This window comes from Berghia stephanieae, chromosome 5, assembly GCF_034508935.2.
Source record: "Berghia stephanieae isolate SIO BIC M18660-M18661 chromosome 5, UCSD_Bste_1.3, whole genome shotgun sequence".
NCBI lineage: Eukaryota > Metazoa > Mollusca > Gastropoda > Nudibranchia > Aeolidiidae > Berghia > Berghia stephanieae.
In genome coordinates, this window is record NC_088364.1 from 84,219,137 (window position 1) to 84,227,375 (window position 8,239).

The following is an 8,239-nucleotide window of genomic DNA, read 5'->3' on the forward strand; positions in this document are numbered from 1 at the left end:
CATAAACAAAAACAAAACAAAAACAAAAATAACAGAAAAAAATCCCCCCAAAATACGAAAAAAAAAGAAAAAAGAAAAAAGAAAAAGAAAATTTAAAAAAGAATAAAAACCAAAAATCAAACCACGATCACGAAAAAAAAAAAAAAAAAAAAAATAAAAGAAAACACGAGCATTCTCTCTCTTTTCCATGTGTTCGTACAATATCTTATGGTCCACGCAAATAATTGTGATTTAATTTGCCTCCACCCCCTCCCCTCACGCTCTAATTCTACCCCCCCCCCTCCCCTTTTAATACTCCACGTAATCGACAATGAATGACAATGTAGATGACAATAAACCATAAATAATATTATAACAAATACACCCAGTAGCCAGCTCTTGCGTTTTGATCACCCTGATCGTAAACCTGTCTCAATAATTTAAAGTAATAAGGTTGCGTAATAGGCTTCAACAGTCGTGACGTCACTTCCCTCCTAATGACGCATAGTAACTTAGTAACTGGTTCTAAACTATCGGAACAATGGCGGACACCCTTTTGAAATACTTCTCCGACGAGCATAAAAGTGTAACCAGAGGAGAAAAACATTATAAATCTGATCATGTTTTGACTTTTATACATTCTGATCACATGACATATGAAAACGTTCTGGTCAGCATGAAGGATATAAAGTACCGATTTTCTTTGTTTAGAACCAAGCTGCTCGTTGCTGGGCGGACGTGACATCAGGCTATTGATTCCAATCCTATACCACAACCCAAAAGTGATTTACATGTGGAGGCCAGCGTGGCTCAGCGATACGGTCTTTGCTTCGTACCCGAAAGGTTCCGAGTTCGATTACCCGCCGCTGCACTGGTGGCCTTGAGCATGTCACCTCGCCCTAGGTCAATTTGCGGCGCTGCACTGCCGCTGACGCCTGGGTTATTCCAGTCTTCCCTTGGAATAGACCCTAGAGACAAATTTCCCCAGTTGGATGAATAAAGAGAATCTTTTTTAAAAATTTTATTTATTTAGTGAGATCTATCTATAATATGAAGCCACGATTTGCGTCGACAATCATTTAATGTTTTTGAGAATGGTCGACGAAAAGTTACGTTTGCCCAACCCACACATTGTGCCCATCAGTCAGTGTGTGCTGTTGTCGTCAATCAAATGACTCACATTTATTTAATAACAAAAACCATTTCATTTTGGTATGTATCTGGTGTGTAGCTTTGTTAAAGTTTGTTCAAACCTTTCGCTGTCACACACACACACACACACACACACACACACACACGTCAAGAGATACCTGGGTGGGTGTAGGTTTTTTGTATTGCTTTTAACCCCGCTTCCCCCTCCCCAACAATAATGATAATAATAATAATAATAATAATAATAATAATAATAATAATAATAATAATAATAATAATAATAATAATAATAATAATAATAATAATAAAAATCAGAATCACCGCCCAAATTAAAATGATTAAAATATAAAAGATAAAGAAAGAAGATTGAAAAGAGAAACAATTCAATGAACACATGTCTACCGTTTGTTGTATCAATCAGTCATAATAATAATGTAAGGATTTGGACATGAAATGATTTGAAAACATTTCCATTGGAGACAATGTACCAATACGATTCAATGGTCTGATGTCACGCCGCCTGGCAACGGCGGCCATCTTGGTTCTAAACAAAGAAAATCATTACTTTTTATTTTTCATGCTGGCTAGAACTTTTCATATTTCTTGTGATCAGAATGTATAAAAGTCAAAACATGATCAATTGTATGTGTTTTTTTTTCTTCTGGATACGCTTTATACTCGCAGGAGAAATATTTCATACGGGCGTCCGCCATTGTTCCGATAGTTTAGAGCCAGTGTTGCTAAGTTACCATGCGTCATTAGGAAGGAAGTGACTGTACGACTATTGAATCTTATAGGAATCAAAACTGTAATGTCAAACATCAGACCTGGCAGTGAAAAACAATTTTTCCGGAGGACTGGATGCTTAACTTGGTTGTTTATTTTTGATATTCTCGTTTCAAAGTGATGACATCTTGCTTTCTAGTGTAAGAATATGCTGGTTGTCAATAACAATCATCTATCCCCGCTCATTTACGTACCGTAATCTTAATTATTCGGCCTATGCATCCTGCTACGAAAATAATAAAATAAATAAATAAAATTGAGCTTTATATAGCGCAATATCCACTAAATGTGCTCAAAGAGATTTACAAGGGGTCCCTGGTCAACAGCAACATTCAACATGTAGGACGGGACGTGATGCCTGTTAGGTGATATTATATTTTTTCGGACCAAAACAACGCTGTTAACGGCCAGGTACTCATTTTACACCTGAGTACGGTGAGAGAATGTGAGTAAAGAGCCTTTTCCAAGGACTCAACTATGCGCCGAGCGCGAGGCTCGAACCCAGGACCATCCGATCCGAAAGCGAGTGTCATACCACTAGACCACATATGCCACCTTATGGTTCAATATTATGTAAACTATAAATTGTTAGTCGTCCGAAGGACTGGTTACATACACACTTCCAAGGAGTTTGGAACTGGAAGAGTAGAAGGTATAACGTCACGACTTCTCTTTCCCCCAAATAAATTCTTTACTAAAGTCAATGACGTCATTGGATTGCAGACTTTTTCCTACATGAATGTGACACCTGATGGAATTCCTCTCCTCACCAACGATAGGAAAATCGTCAAATTCCATACGATACAACCAACATATTTCTTATTCAAACTTCTTTTGTACATCATAAACTTTAAAGAAAATGAACAGTGTGTTGTAGAGCATGTTTTGATAAAGAAATTATGTATGGCAAGAACTTTACTGCTCTTGTGTTTGAGTGATAACAAATCTATATTTATTTGTGTTAGTTGGGTGTGGCATACATCAATGTCTTTGTTTATTCATCTGTTTATTCATCTTTAAAAAAAAATAAAAAATAAAATTAAATTCCCTTTATTCATCCCATAGGGGAAATTTGTCTCTAGGTTCTATTCCAAGGGAAAACTGGAATAACCCAGGCGTGAGCCGCAGTGCAGCGCCGCAAATTGAGCTAGGGCGAGGTGACTTGCTCAAGGCCACACAGCGCAGCGGGTAATCGAACTCGGTACCTTTCGGGTATGAAGCTAACAACGCCACTACCACATTATCTCATTCGTCTGTAGTGTTTCATTCATCCTGTTTTGTTGATAAAGAGATGAATGGCGTACCATGATCACCGATGTCTGGCACTGACTTGGTCCTTGAAGAAGAAGAAGAAGAAGTTGATAAATAGGAACCCCGAAACGTCCATTTTATCTGTTTTCGTGTATGAGATGGAAGCTTACATTCAATTTCACATTGTTATTTATCACAGATATTTAGTATGCTAATTTTGATAACAAGACATGTTCCTCCCCGAGGTCATAAGTCAACAATCACGTTGTTTACTACATAAATAAATAAATAAATAAATTAATAAATAAATAAATAAATAAATAACTATAAATATATAATGAATTTATATAGCGCCTAAACATCCACGTTAATCGAGCTCTGCGGCGCTTTACATGATAAAAATGTTTAAAAATCAAAATATTACAAAATGAAAAATCACACCACATTCATAATAAGCATGTATACAGAAATGTCATCACTCAGTCTATGGGAGGAACGATATTGACGTTACTCACCTCTTTGTTATTGTTTTCACACAGCCATCTCACTAATTTATTATATCTGACTAGAAACGTTAAAGGTTACACATATAGCTATTTGCGTTGGTATGTTATGTCCGGTTGGTGAATGAGGTGAGTGTTTTACCTAAACACATAGCATTAATAATTGTTTGCGAAATAGAACAATCAGTCAGTTATAACTTTTTATCGGATACTATATCAATCACATTACAATAAAGATGAAAACATTCGAACATTAATTTCAGCATAACATATTTTCTCTGCATCCCAAAAATGTGGATTTCAGATACCGCTTTGGCAAACTTTGGACGGGCACCCATTTGTAAAGCAATTCAATTTATTTAAAGTTTAAAGATACTCTAAATCCTAAGAGTATTCAATAGTCTGATGTCACGTCCCAGCAACGAGCAGCTTGGTTCTAAACTTTTTATTCTTCATGCTGGCTAGAATTTTTTCACATGTCTTGTGATCGGAATAAATAAAAGGCAAAACATGATCAGATTTATCATGTTTTATCTCCTCTGGATACACTTTTATGCTCATCAGAGAAGTATTTCACAGGGGCGCCCGTCATTGTTCCGATAGTTTAGAACCAGTTACTAAGTTACTATGCGTCATTACGAGGGAAGTGACGTCACGACTGTTGAACCCTATTTTGGTAGCACTTTTTATACGTCATCGAAGACCGCAGGTCCTCGTATTAACAGGTTTGATAAATGGGAACAATTATGGAGTTGATGGAAATTAGTTGTCATGGAATGTATTCTACGTCCGTTAGAGAGCAATTCATTTCAAAACACACAAAATTTGTGCGGCTATGTGGTCTTGTGGTATGACACTCGCTTTCGGATCGGAAGGTCCTGGGTTCGAACCTCGCTCGGCGCATAGTTGAGTCATTGGAGAAGGCTTTTTATTCACATTCTCTCACCGTACTTAGGTGGAAAATGAGTACCTGGCCGTTAACATTGGTGTTTCTGTCCGAGAAAAAATTATAATGTGGTCTAACAGGCGTCATGTCTTGCCCTACATGTTAAATGTTGCTGTTGGCCAGGGACCCCTTGTAAAGCGCTTTGAGCACGTTTAGTGGATTTTGCGCTATATAAAAGTTTAATTAAAAAAAAACAACAACAATGGGCCCATAACACTTTGGCTTATAAGACCTGGGAAATAAGTGCAGGTCGATGACACCGCAAAACAAATGCAAGACATTCCAATGACGTCATTAAACTTTTATAGAGGAAAATTTTTATACTCATTTCCGTAAGGTTAAAAGTAAAAAGATATAAAAGGAAAATTATCTACCCTTTAATACCGACGTATACTTATTAGCAGGTCCGATAACTCAAACTGTTATGGGCTCATTGTAATGGAAATACTCTCAAACCAACACAAAGTATTGTCCATTTCAACAATGTCAAATCAGGCCTACAATTGCGTTCCGTTATCAGACCTGATAATATGTATACCTATTTTGATGCGAATGGAAAAAAAAAAACAACGTGCCCATAATGGCAGGTCTGATGGCTGAACACAATGATGGGCTTGATTCAACATTGTTGTATTGGAGTAGATTTGGCGTTGGTTTGAGTGTACCTATTGTGCGGCAATGTGGTCTTGGGGTATGACACTCGCTTTCGGATCGGAAGGTTTTGGGTTCGAGCCTCGCTAGGCGCGGAGTTGAGTCCTTGGCGAAGGCTCTTTACTCACATTCTCTCACCGTACTCAGGTGTAAAATGAGTACCTGGCCGTTAACAGCGTTGTCTTTGTCCGAAAAATTGTAACATCGCCTAACAGGCGTCATGTCCCGTCCTAAATGTTAAATGTTGGCCAGGGACCCCTTGTAAAACTCTTTGAGCAGGTTTAGTGGATTTTGCGCTATATAAAAGCTCAATTAAAAAAAAATTCCATCACAACAATGAGGCCATACAAATCTGGCACCTGCAAATAAGTAGGCTTCAGTTTGATAAATATGAACTCGCGCGAGCGACTGAAAATCGTTTGTCACACTCATCATCATCATCATCATCATCATCATCATCATCATCATCATCATCATCATCATCATCATTATTATTTCTCCTCCTCCTCCACATCCTCCTCCTTCTCCTTCCTCCTCCTCCTCCTCTCCATCCTCTTCCTCTACAAATACCGCCAGATAATCTCATTTTATATCTGTTTACTTTTAACCTTACGAAATTGAGAGTAAATATTTTCCTCTATCAAAGTTTTCAACCATAAATACCTGTTCAATTTTATAAAAACGAATTTATGATTCTACCCCTCCCCATAAATAGGAACGCGTAATTATATCAATTTTACTTAATAATTTTGTGACGTCAGATTATCAAACATTAAATTCCACTAAAATTAGATTTGTTTAAAAAAAAAGAAATATCGTTCTAAGTATTTTTGAAATTATTTTTATTCAGAGATGACGAAATCAGAATTGCTGGAGGGGTAGAATAAAAGATGGCTGCCTCTATTCTCATCCCCCCCCCCCCCCCCCCCCCACCGGCCGATTGGATTACCGAAAAAAACGTCGCCGGAATTTTGCGATTTGGATTTGATTGATTTTTTTTTTAATTGTGCAACTTGTGACAAGAAACTTAACAAATTACTGCATTACAACCTTTGGATTAAACATACAACAATTGTGGACTACTATTATGAAGACTAGCATCCTAGACTAGGGGGATGAGAAAAGTCACTCCCTAAAAGATTTCTTAAATTCTTGCGTTTTGGAATTCGAGCTTTGTTCTCAACGCGTACTCCGAGGCACGTGAAGCGATTGGAAATTCGTCAAGAATTCCAAAAAACAAAAGTGGTAGAATCGTATATTATTTCCTCTTTATATTTGCCAATAAAAATGTTCAACAAACTTATCATCTCTTATGGTTGGAACGAAATTGACGTCATTTAGTTATTTGATATCGTTTTTAGACAGCTACTTAATTGATTAGTTAATTGAGCTTTTATATAGCGCAATATCCACTAAACGTGCTCAAAGCGCTTTACAAGGAGTCCCTGGTCAACAGTAACATTTAACATGTAGGACGGGACATGACGCCTGTTAGGCGATGTTACAATTTTTCGGACAAAGACAACGCTGTTAACGGCCAGGTACTCATTTTAGACCTGAGTACGGTGAGAGAATGTGAGTAAAGAGTCTTTTCCAAGGACTCAACTATGCGCCGAGCGCGAGGTTCGAACCCAGGACCTTCCGACCGAAAGCGAGTGTCATACCACTAGACCACATAGCCGCACGAGTTCTCACTAAATTTTTATCCACCAGGGTATTAACGCTTAAGGTTACATCTAGTTTTGTGTGTTGGAAAGTACTGGCATTATGCGAGTGAGACATCCAAAACTAATGACTGGAAAGCTATTATGGATGAACAGTGAACTTCAAGGGGTAGCGTGGCTCAGCGGTGCGGTCTTTGCTTCGTACCCAAAAGGTAACGAGTTCGATCACCCGCCGCTGCGCTGTGTGGCCTTGAGCAAGTCACCTAGCCCTAGCTCACTTTGCGGCGCTGCACTGCGGCTGACGCCTGGGTTATTTCAGTCTTCTCTTGGAATAGACCCTAAAGACAAATTTCCCCTTGGGGATGAATAACGGGAAGTTTTTATTATTTTTTTTATTAATATTTACAATCGATATAAATTACAAACCCAAACAGTGAAATTGAAACCGTTTGTATCGTTTGGTTTCGTGTTCGAGGCTGGTGATTAGGAACTTTAGAAGCCGGAAAACGTTGCGCACAAAATAGTACCCCGTTTTTTATTGTTTACATTGTAGATAATACACGTTCAGTAAAAACCAACATGCACCAATATAATGTTATACTCGTTAAATTCATCAGATATGGCTAAATTATTCTGAGAATCAGGGTCCAAATAGTTCTTGTTTTGTTCACACAAGCGCTTTGATTTTGAATAATTAACTTTTCCGTGGTCTAAAATTAGATCGACAGTAATTTTGATAAATTTTACCATTTGTTCCATAATATAGATGGAAATCTTGACAGTATTTGATGCGTGATCGAATATTCATGAGTATGTGATTCTTTTGCCACCTAACAACCACATATTTATGGTTATTATTTTTCTATTATTTGCTATGAAAAGTGAGCGATCTGAGGTTGGAGCACGTGTTTTACCACGCGCTTTTTGATTTGACGGCGTCATCCTATAAATAGTTAGCTCTATGCCTTTGTGAACTTTCGAATAGTCCGATTTCCGGTACAATCAGCTGGTTACGAAAGGGCCGAGTTCTCAGCCTTCTACATTCTCGATCCACTTTCGATTTTACTCTTTCGAACGCAAAGCTTGAATTTCATTTTGGTTGCAACGGTGTCTTTATTCTCTTTGGATTATTTACTGTGACATATTATATATATATATATATATATATATATATATATATATATATATATATATATACATATTTATGAGTGTTGGTGGGTACTTGTAGGTACGAAAGTGCTCGATAATGGTGGTTAGAGCTAATATATAATGTAAATTTTCACTCACATTTTTTGCCGAGACGACTC